The sequence below is a fragment of the Nicotiana tomentosiformis genome, chromosome 6 (assembly GCF_000390325.3).
Source record: "Nicotiana tomentosiformis chromosome 6, ASM39032v3, whole genome shotgun sequence".
NCBI lineage: Eukaryota > Viridiplantae > Streptophyta > Magnoliopsida > Solanales > Solanaceae > Nicotiana > Nicotiana tomentosiformis.
The window spans coordinates 53,534,102-53,545,331 of record NC_090817.1 but is presented as its reverse complement, the minus strand read 5'-3'; the positions used below and the strand labels follow the sequence as shown (position 1 = coordinate 53,545,331).

General features: G+C 35.6%; 1 long non-coding RNA gene across 1 annotated transcript; it reads right to left on the bottom strand.

Annotated features, from left to right (window-relative positions):
- Nucleotides 1-9,005: 9,005 nt before the first annotated feature.
- Nucleotides 9,006-10,345, bottom strand: LOC138894950 (uncharacterized). The gene is made up of 3 exons (XR_011409138.1): nt 9,882-10,345; nt 9,492-9,531; nt 9,006-9,416 (listed from the first exon to the last, which is right to left on the bottom strand). It is a non-coding gene; the product is annotated as an uncharacterized lncRNA (long non-coding RNA).
- Between the last annotated feature and the right edge of the window lie 885 nt (nt 10,346-11,230).

Genomic DNA, 11,230 nt, shown 5'->3' with positions numbered 1-11,230 from the left:
TTGGTACATCGTGTGGTGATTGATACGGTGATCGTATGTTGGAAACAGGCCTAGCAGAAGATTCCGGATGTTGGAATTTGGCTCTAAGGCTAGTTTGACTAAACAAAAGGGGAATCTACAGATTTACTCGAGCCAGTGTGCTCAACTGAGTTGTGGTAGCACGGGTAGGTACACGAGGTGCTAATCAGCGATTTCGGACAACCCCAGCGCAGTTCTTAGCATGTTCGAGGACGAACGTATGTTTAAGTGGGGGAGAATGTAACGACCCGACCGGTCGTTTTGGGCTCTAGCGCATCGTTCGGCGGTTAGAGGCCATGAGCAGCTTCACTTCAGGTATTATAACTTGTGCATGGTCGGAATTGAATTTCGGGAAGTTAGGAGTTGGATCGGAAAGAAAATTCTCATTTCGAAAGTTTTAAGTTGGAAGAATTGACTAAGATTGGATTTTAGAGTAAACGGCCTTGGAATCGGGACTTGAAGGTTCCAGCAGGTTCGTATGATGATTTCGGACCTGGAAATATGTTCGGATCGGGTTTTGGATGCGCCGAGAGCGTTTCAGCACCTATTGCGGAAGTTAGCATTTTGGAAAAATTTCATTAATTTGAGTTGAAGTGCATTTCAATGTTATCAATATCTATTTGGGATTCCTAGTCTAGGAATAGCTCTGTATGGTGATTGCGGTATTGGGAGCGCGACCGGAAGTGGATTTGGAGGTCCGTAGGTCATCTTGGGGTCATTTGGCGAAAGTTGGAAATTTGGATAATTTTGAGAAGTTTGACCGGAAGCGGACTTTTTGATGGGGTCGGAATCCGATTCCGGAAGTTGGATAGGTCCGTAATGTCAAATGTGACTTGTGTGCAAAATTTGAGATCAATCGGACGTGATTTGATAGGTTTTGACATCGGTTGTAGAAGTTGAAGTTTCAAAGTTCATTGAGTTTGAATTGGAGGGTGATTCGAAGTTTCGATGTTGTTGGACGTGAATTAAAGGCTCGATTAAGTTCGTAATGTGTTTTGGGACGTGTTGGTATGATTGGTGGAGATCCCAAGAGCCTCAGGTGAAATTTGGATGGTTAACGCATTGAAATTCGACTTGAGGGATCTACTGAAGTTACTGTCATGATTGTTGTTGGTTTCCTTATATGCGATCGCGAGTGGAAGTCCGCGATCGCGTAGAGTTGTTTGGGGGCGATTGTGAAATGTGCTATGCGGTCACGATGATGGACCTGCGATCGCGGTGCGGTGGGTAGTTGTGCTACGCAAACACGGTTGTGGTAATGCGTTCGCGAAGAAGGAATGTGGAATGGCATGATGCTACGCGTTTTCTCATCGCGATCGCGTGAGGAGGAGTGCGATCGCGAAGTGTTGGGTTACAGAACGTCGCGTTTGCGTGGGCTTGTGTGCGGTCACGTAGAGGAAAATGCGGAGGCAGTGTGCTTAGCCTTTGCGATCGCAAAGGCACTCCCGCGATCGCGAAGAAGGGCGGACCTAGGCTGGGCAGAATATTTTAAAAGCGGGGTTTGAGTTTATTTCACCCATTTTTCACACGGCTTGGACTATTTTTCGAGCTTGTCAAGAGGGGATTTCATCATCAAGCATGAGGTAAGTGATTTCTTCTAGTTGTGAAGTACATACAAGGTTTATACTTGGATTTAGGCACGAAAATTTGTAGAAATTTGGGGTCTTGAAGAAAAACCTAGAAATTTATATTTTGGGATTTTTACCACGAAATTGGATATGGAATTTGGAATAAATGATATAATCGAGTTCGTGGGGTTATGAGTAAAGTTTATCTTCGAAAACTTTCGGAATCCGGGCACGTGGGCCCGAGGGTAGTTTTTATCGACTTTTCGAATGGAGTTGACAATTTGTTGTAAATAGCATTATAATGAGTATTTGAGTATATATTGATGGAACTTATCAATTTTTGACTACTTTCGGAGCGTTGGCGTCGGTTTAAGTTGTCGAAAGGCATTGGGAGCCGGTTATGGAACTACGGAGAGAGGTAAGTCTCCTTTCTAACTTTGTAAGCGGGAATTAACCCTATAGGTGAACTAAATTATTGTGTGCTTCTATTTGTGGGGGCTACGTACGCACGAGGTGACGAGAGTCTGTACGTAGCTACTAGCTATGCCTACGTCCGGGTAGTTTTAGGCTCACATCATGCCTTGTTGATATTGTTATTGATTTATGTTTATTGTTTGCCTTGAGAGGGAGCGAGATTGAGTCTGCTTATTAAATGTTTTGAAAGGAGTTGAAATTGAAGAACTTAATATTTAAAAGATTTCATTTGAACTTCGTAATTTCGAAAAGAAATGAGGAATAATATAATAGCTGAAGAAATCTATGTGTAGCCGCGTCGCATGCATGTTTTGCGAGCGGGGTAATTTCCTTAAAAAGTTACAAGCTGAATTTCCCTTATTTTGAAAAGAATCAAGAAAGAGATATAATTTTAAATATTAAATTTATGTTTGGCCGCGTCGCGCGTATGATTCACGAGCGGCATATTTCCTACTACTCTCATGGGAACGAGTCGTTCGCCTCGGCAGATTAAATAGATGCATCTATGGTTCGCGTCATTCGACCCTCTGGCAGTGCACAGTTTAAATATTTATTGGATCGAGCCGTACGACCTCGACATGATTTGCGCATGCTTGTATTGTTTGCCTTAAAATTTATAAATAATGATATTGCCTCCCTGTTCTGAGATAAATTGATAAATAATGAAATGTGAATTTGAAAACCTCTTATTAAAAAGGAATTGTTTACTTGATTCATGATTTTCTTGAGTTTACTGACGTTTTTAATAAATCCACGACTAATTATATTATTGATGGCCACAATAAGTGTCGAAGTCGACCCCTCGTTACTACTTCTTCGAGGTTAGGCGGGATACTTACTGGGTACGCGTTGATTTGTATACTCATACTACACTTGCTACATGTTTTGTGCAGGTACATATATGACTAGTGGACTTGTGGGCGCATCGGCGCGGTTATTGCGGGGACTTAGGTGAGTTGCATCTTATGTACGACCCGCAGCCAGCAGAGTCTTCTTCAGAGTATTGTATTTTCTTTTCTGTCCAAATTTGTATTCCGGACAGTTATTGTATTTTATTTTTAGAAAATGTTCATGCACTTGTGACACCGGGTTCTGGGATGATTATGGGATGTTTAGTATTGAAATTGGAAAACATTGTTATTTATTCTGTAAATTCATCTTTTACTAGATAAATTGAAGTAAATTTACGATTTCAAAAATATTAAAATGAGAATTTAACTAACTATTTAATGTTGACTTGCCTGACAGTGGTGTCCGGCGCCATTACGACCTTTAACGAATTTTGGGTCGTGACAAATATAAAGCTCGGTTAGTAGCAAAAGGATTTCTCAAAAATAAAATATAGATTATTTTGATACGTTTGCACCAGTGACTAGATATTCTTCTATTCGAGTTTTAATTGCCTTAGCTTTTATCCATAAGCTTTTTATCCATCAAATGGATGTTAAAACAGCTTTTTTAAATAGTGATTTAGAAGAAGAAATTTATATGGTTCAACCTGAAGGATGTGTCATTCCTGGACAAGAAAATAAAGTTTGTAAATTAATTAAATCTCTTTATGGCCTTAAACAAGCTCCTAAGCAGTGGTATGAGAAATTTGAACAAGTCTTGCTGAGAGACAGTTTTTCTTCAGTGGAGGTGGATAAATGTGTTTATACTAAAGTGGTAGACAATGATTATGTGATAATATGTCTATATGTTGATGACATGCTTATATTTGGTACAAGTTTAAATATTGTGCAAAGTACTAAATTATTTTTGTCTGCTAATTTTGATATGAAAGATCTGGGTGAAGTAAATACAATATTGGGAATTAAAGTTATAAGGAGTGAAGATGGAATAATGTTGTCACAAGAACATTATGTTGAGAGACTTCTTAAGAAGTTTGAATATTTTAATGTCACATCTGTGAGCATTCCTTTTGATGCTAACTCTCAATTGAAAAACAATAATGGTGATCCAGTTGCTCAGTCTAAATATGCGCAGATTATTGGGAGTCTGATGCATTTAATGAATTTTACAAGGCCTGATATAGCCTATGCTGTGTGTAGACTGAGTAGATATACTCATAATCCCAACAAAAATCATTGGTCTGCATTAGATAGACTAATGAAATATTTGAGATGAACCATGAATTATGGTATCGTATATAGTGGATTTCCTTCTACCTTAGAAGGGTACAGTGATGCAAATTGGATCTCTGATTCAGATGAGACAAAATCCACTAGTAGTTATGTATTCACCCTTAGTGGTGGTGCAATATCGTGGAAATCAGCTAAACAGACGATCATTGCTAGATCGACTATGGAATCAGAGTTTGTAGCTCTGGAGTTAGCTGGTTCTGAGGCTAAGTGGCTAAGAAATTTCTTAGCTAATATCCCTTTAATAAAGGACGTATTGCCTCATGTGTCTATACATTGTGATTGCCAAGTGGCAATAGCTATAGCAAAGAATAAATCTTATAATTGTAAAAGTAGACACATGAAATGGAGACATGCTGTCATAAAACAGCTGTTGAGAGATGGAATAATTTTCATTGACTATGTGAAGTCAGAGATAAATTTGGCTGATCCTCTGACTAAACTTGTGGGAAGAAAATTAATTGTTCAAACCTCAAAAGAGATGGGGTTAAGGCCGACATGTTGTCAATAGAGATGGTAACCCAACCTATGTGATTGGAGATCCCATGAAGTAGGTTCATATGGGTAATAACAAGTCAATATTGGCACTGGAGCACTAAAAGAGAGTGCTTGACTGCTACTAATTAAGAGGCTGGGTTATAACTCTTAATGAAATTCATAGACCTTATGGATGGTGTATTTAAAAGCAGTATACACTTGATGAATTCACCTATATGAGAATGGAGTGGGCCGCTCCTATGATATTTTGGCCTAGTCTCTAGAGCTCTCATGAATAACCAGGCACGCGCAAAATTATCGGGAGTCAAAATGTGATTGATAAAATCTCTGTCTTACAATAAGAATTATTGGTTCATAGAAATATTATATTTCACCAGTAATTCTATGAGTTAAGTTTTATTGGTCTAAGTTTGGTTCATAGTCCAGAAGACACTAAACCTATTGCATTTGAACCATGCAAATCCAGCAAGTTGTTAATTCTTCCATTCATTTATCCTTTTCCTATAAATTTTTGAAAATATGTGGGGATTGTGGCAGTATTTTTAAAAATTAAATAGCCAAGTGGCTATGAATATCTACCATGTGGCCATTTGCATGAAGATATGTGGCCAAATGGCTAAGCCAAAAACAAGTGAAAATCATCTTTCATGCAATTAAACATTTGGCAATTTAAGAAAACCCTAGTATTTCTATAAATAGCATTCTTGTTCATCCGTAAGAGACATCAACAAAATTGATCTTTTTTTACACTTTTCTAAGCTAATCATTGCTTTCTTCTTTAGATAATCATTACTATAATTATTATTCTCACTATTGATCAAATCATTATCCGTTGAAATTATTTCTTTCCTCTGGTTTATTTCAAAACTTGCTGGTATTATTTAATTTTGTTGATTCCTATATCCTCTAAATAAATAGAGATTGGCTTGTTTAATCCTGGAAAAATATTTCACATTGCTGAAATAGTTTCTTAGGACAGTGCCCAGCACGACTCAAGCCAATTCGTGTATCTTCTTACAAATAATATTGAAGTAACAGTATTATTGTTGTTATTTTTTTGTGTCATTTCCCTACACTGAGGCAGCCACATGTTCTCTCAAAAGAAAGAGAGGAGCAGTAGTGTTGCAGCAATCGTGGCCATGGTGGCCTGCCGGATTTTGGCCAGCTTGCCGGCAAGACAGAAGCAAAATGGAGAGGGTGGTCGTTAGAGTTGAGAGAGATGAGAGGCGACCGTTCTCTCAAGATGAGAGAAAATGAGAGATGTTAGATTTTATTAGGGTTTGTTGCCTCAAAATATCTGATTGCATATCTTGTTATGTGGTGTGTTATGGAGTGTAAATCTATATCTATCTATTTATCTATACTATATTAAAAGCACGAAGGCCCTTAGCAAAATATCGTTCGCTTTTTTTACCCTTTAAAATATAATACACAGTGGATAAAATAGTCATTTGATTCTTCCCTAATATTTAGGAATTTGAAATCAAACTAAATTTTGATTATCATTCTTTATTTGAACTATGTTGGAAACCCTAATTATTAGAAGTTTATATTCAACTCAATTTTGCCGTCCAACATGAAAGCACTGGAGAAGGGTTTGTGAGAACTAGGGTATGCAGATCAATTGTATAACAAAACTTCCTATATTTCTAATTTATTGGAAGAGGTATGAATTCTGCCATGATAAATTTTCAAATCAAGCAACTTCAAATTATAGATCTCTAATAGTTTTGCACTTTGTTTTTTATATTTGTTTGTTACATGACTTTTAACTTTATTTATTGACTTCAAAATTTCTCTCCATCAGTTTCGGAGACACTGAGATTTCTAGGCACTCCAACACTAAAGCAAATGTTTCTCATATTTACATTCATTAATTGGTCAAGAAGGTAGGAACGACAAGTTGATTGAGTAACACCAGTTTGAAACTTCTTTTAAGATATCAGAGAATCACAAGCCACAAAGTAACAACTTTGGGATGCCAGAGACAGTGTCAAGATTTATAACTTCTGAGTTCGATGTTCTAATCCTTTTAAGTTATCGGGTTCTAAACTAATAACTTTTACATATTCAATAAATTTTTAAAGATAAATACAGAGTTTGAACCAAAACTATTGGATTGTATGCGACATGATGACTCCAACCCCAGAGTGACGCTAGCAAGAGCTTGAAACAGTTCTCATCTGAAGCAGTTTCAACATGCCCAAAAAAGGGTTGAAACTTTGTCCGGACTATTTTTCATATTTTTTTCATTAAGGTACTTATTCTAAATTGTTGATTGTCAATTAAATTCATCTTCAAGTCTCTATTACAAGAATGCTGCCAATTTGAAAACAGAACAAATTTCCTCATAAAAGAAAAAGTAATGAAAATACTTGAATTGAGTACTTTTAATATTATTGTTTTATCAATTCTAGGTATGGATGAAAACAAAATATATATTTGTATCTTTTCCTTGGAATCAACAATCAATTGGGTTATGATTAATTGATATTTTGGCGTTGCTAGAAGTCTAGAACCATATTTATCAAGAAAAATGATAGTTCGCACAATTATTTATTGTACATTAACTTTTAATTTGTGAATGTATCTGTCAATTACTTTTTATCTAGAAATATGGCATTGCTATTTTAAGACTTGATTACAATGCTAAACGATTTGTAATTTTTGTTGATAGGCTTTCAGTTCCAAACTTGCTAGCTAAAAGAGTAGATTGGTTTATCATGTGTTCACCTTTATCTCACAACTGTACGGGCAAAATCTTAGTTTCAGGGACTGATATCTTAAAGGCAATACAAAATTAATTAGATATAAAAGTGCAGTTTATTTCGAAGATCCAAAAATGTCATTTATATTACTTAATAATCAGAGAATTTTCTTAGCCTATAATATTTGTAATAAATATTTTGGAGGACATAAAACATCGTTCCTGAAACAAATGTGATGCTATTAATTTCTGTAACTACCATGCATCTCTGTGTATGGTAATTGAAACTAACTCCTCTTATATGAGAAAATAATTTGAAAAGCAGTTTTTGCACTCTAAGCAAATAAAAAAAAAATATTTCGCGCTAAGATACTCGAATAACTTAAGAGGCTTCTAATAATTCTACGGTTGATGGCAACAATTACCAGTGATATTGATATTTATGTCAAGAATCAGCTTTTTCACTTTTTATACCAACACATTTTCTATCTTCTTAGAACTGTACATGCTTGACATATTATCTGCGACGACGTTAATACAAGTTGATAAATTATGCTACTTTGTCAGACTTCTAATACAAATATTAAACCCATATATGACGAAATTATAACAAGGCATCCACAGACTTGGGCTGAGTTACTTCCTTTATTTATTTAACTAGTTATCTAAAAATATTAGAAAATTTACAAAATAGTTAGCTGGGCAATAACTAATTTAGATACGATCTCTTTTCTATGAAAAAAAGATATTCATAAACGCCATGCATTTGGGTTATTTAGAACATGTACTTTTGTATAATTTATAATAATTAATTATATGTTATAGATAAAGATTTTACAAGCTTATTTAAGTTTTATCTAACTAAGAAAGATTCCAGGAGTATAAGCAGGAAGAAACATTACAATTAAATTAAATAAATTTGATATTCTAACTACTAATTGCCATACAATTAAACCATTTAAATCATTAGTAATTGTATTATTGAGAAGATGAAAATTTATATTAATGAAATACAAATATTTTGATTAGCTCCACAAAAGGTCTTAGGAAACAAAATCGGGTTGAATTTGATAGAATGTCACCATGTGCAATAGCCACACCAGCAAGGCATATTCTTGTTGCTCATCCTTCCTCACAACCAAAAGAAGATATCTTGAGATTATTATCTCCTTATTGATATTAGGGTTAAAGTACTTTTGAACACGAGTCAGTCATCTTCATTTGCATCGAATCTCGAACTCTTAATTCAGATAAATTTAGTATTTTAGTTTTTTTCCTTCAACTAAAACCTTAGCTCCAAGATAAACTCTAATAATCCGAGAATAAAATAAAAAATCTCAAATCCCAAATTAATCTGCATATGAGATATTACTAAGAAAGGAGAGTTGAAATTTTACCTTAGCAGCCAAATATTCAAAACGAAACGATCAAATAAATCTGAGCACCTAATCCAACATGTCCATACTAACGGTATTTTTTTAATGCCGAAAATTCTATCTACCGACAATTGGAGACCTACATTAACAGATAATTTTTTAAAAAAGATTCAAAATAATTAACCGAATTCACTTTTTACAAATTAAGCATTCATCTAAAACAAAGGAGATAATATATGAAAGAAATAAAAAAACTAAAATATCCAAAAAAGAAAAGAATTACCTCTGGGATGTAGAAGAAAAATAATTCAATCGTCCAGCATTGTCATTGTGCACAAATTACATTTTTCATGTTAGTCTCACAAAATTAAGTCTTAGCGGTTAGTTATTCGTCTATATCTTAATTAATTAATCCACGTTGCCTGCAATATTCACTTGTCTTTCAATAGATTTACAAATGAAAATGCAGAGTGTTGTTACTCAAGTACACCGTTATTTTTCTAAAGCCAATTTGTTTTTTTCAAACTTTATATACTTTAAAAAGAGAGAAAACTAATAATTCTACTTTATTCTCACCGTTTGACCAATAAAAGATATTTCTTGTGTGTATGACATAGCTTGGGTAGAAACCCACCTGAAAAGTCACTAACATTATTTATCACTTTACAAATCAGGAGACTCCAAAAATATAATATAGAATGAGGCATACCTTTATCAGATTTCGAAACTATGGATGCCGCTAGAACAACCTACAGAACATATACAAACATTTTGTAGCTATCATCACAATGCTTTCAGAATCAATTAATTTTCTCTAATTTTTGGCAAAACAATAACAAATTTAAATCAGAAATATGAAGTTATAAATTTATCGAGCACCATAAGGCAGTGACATATCTATTACCACCTTCGTTGCTTAGTAAATTTATTCGGACCAGATACAAACAATAGGTGATATATCACCTTTCTTCGAATGCAAATTTGACGCCTTTAGAAACAACATAAAACTTCTCAAACAATTACTTATGAGTATGAGATTGAAAGTTATTACTAATGCGATAAATGCAACAAAGAATCAAATTAAATGACAGTTGCTTGCCATGCGATATTTGTTTTGCGATTGGATCTATCATCTTCTTCCATCTTCCCCTCGCATTCTACTACGCAAGAACAAAATGAATTGTCTGTATTTTAGGACATGCAAAAGAAGTGAAAATATAGAAAGAATAGAACATCCCCAGATCCTCTTTCTTTGGACGGAGGTTGTTAAATTGATGGAGCTAATCCAGTGGGTGACACTCGCTGTTTCATTCTTGATGGTCTTCTTTTTCGTGATCAAATCCTTCAAGTACTTAGCAAAATCGGGCATCTCTTGAAATGCTTCAACAAACGGAATGTTCACCAATAATTGCTTTAAGATGTCATAGAACTTCTCGAATTTGCTATCATCCACCCTTTTGGCTAGTCTTTGAGGAAATGGAGGGGGAAGTCTAGGAATCGGTACTAGAGTTTTTGGTACCTCTATTACTTTTCCTCAACCTTTTAATGGCTCACATATTGAGCCTTCACTTTCTTCGAAATTCTCTCAACTTCAACAACATTTGGCACCTCAACTCGCGCCTCATCTTCTTGTTCAACATCTTCCGCTTCGACTACCCGTTCACTCTCACTTTGAAGTAATTTCCCACTTTGAGTTGTAATGGCCATACAATGAGAGGTTGGGTGACTCCCACTATCCTTCGGGTTTGAAATTGTAGCAAGCCCGGCAATCAATTGATCTCTTTCTTGATTTTTCCTAGCCATGTTGGTCAAAGAAGGGGTACCATATGCGATTCCACCCGAGGTGTCGCCCGAATGCCAAGCTTGGTTGTGTTCGGCCACCTTGTCAAGGATTTGAGTGACTCTTGCAATATTTTGTCCATGAACGATCCATTAGCTGTATTTTTGGATACATATTGATTCAGAGGATCCAAACCCGTGTAAAACTTCTCTAACAAAATATTTTTCGAAAACCCATGATTTGGTGATCTCACCAAATACAGCTTGAATCTAGCCCATGCTTCATGTAGTTGTTCCCCCGATAATTGTCTGATGAAGAAAATTTTGTCCCGAAACTCGGATTTCTTGCTTTGTGGGAACCATTTTGCTAGGAAAACTTGCAAAAAGTTCCGCCCAAGTGTGGATGGAGTTAGGAGATAGATTGTGAATCCATTGCCTTATCTCTCCGGCTAAAGAGTATTTAAACACCCTCAATTTTAGGGCATCATCCGAAACACGATTCAACTTATGCATTGCATACATACCCAAAAGGTTTTTGAGGTGTTGTGTCGGATCATCGTCGGCAGAATTTTGAAAGAACCCCTCCGCCTATAGCATTAGGATTAGACTATGTTCCACTTTGAAGGTAGCCGCGTCAGCTCTAGGAGGGACAATTGCATTTGTATCATC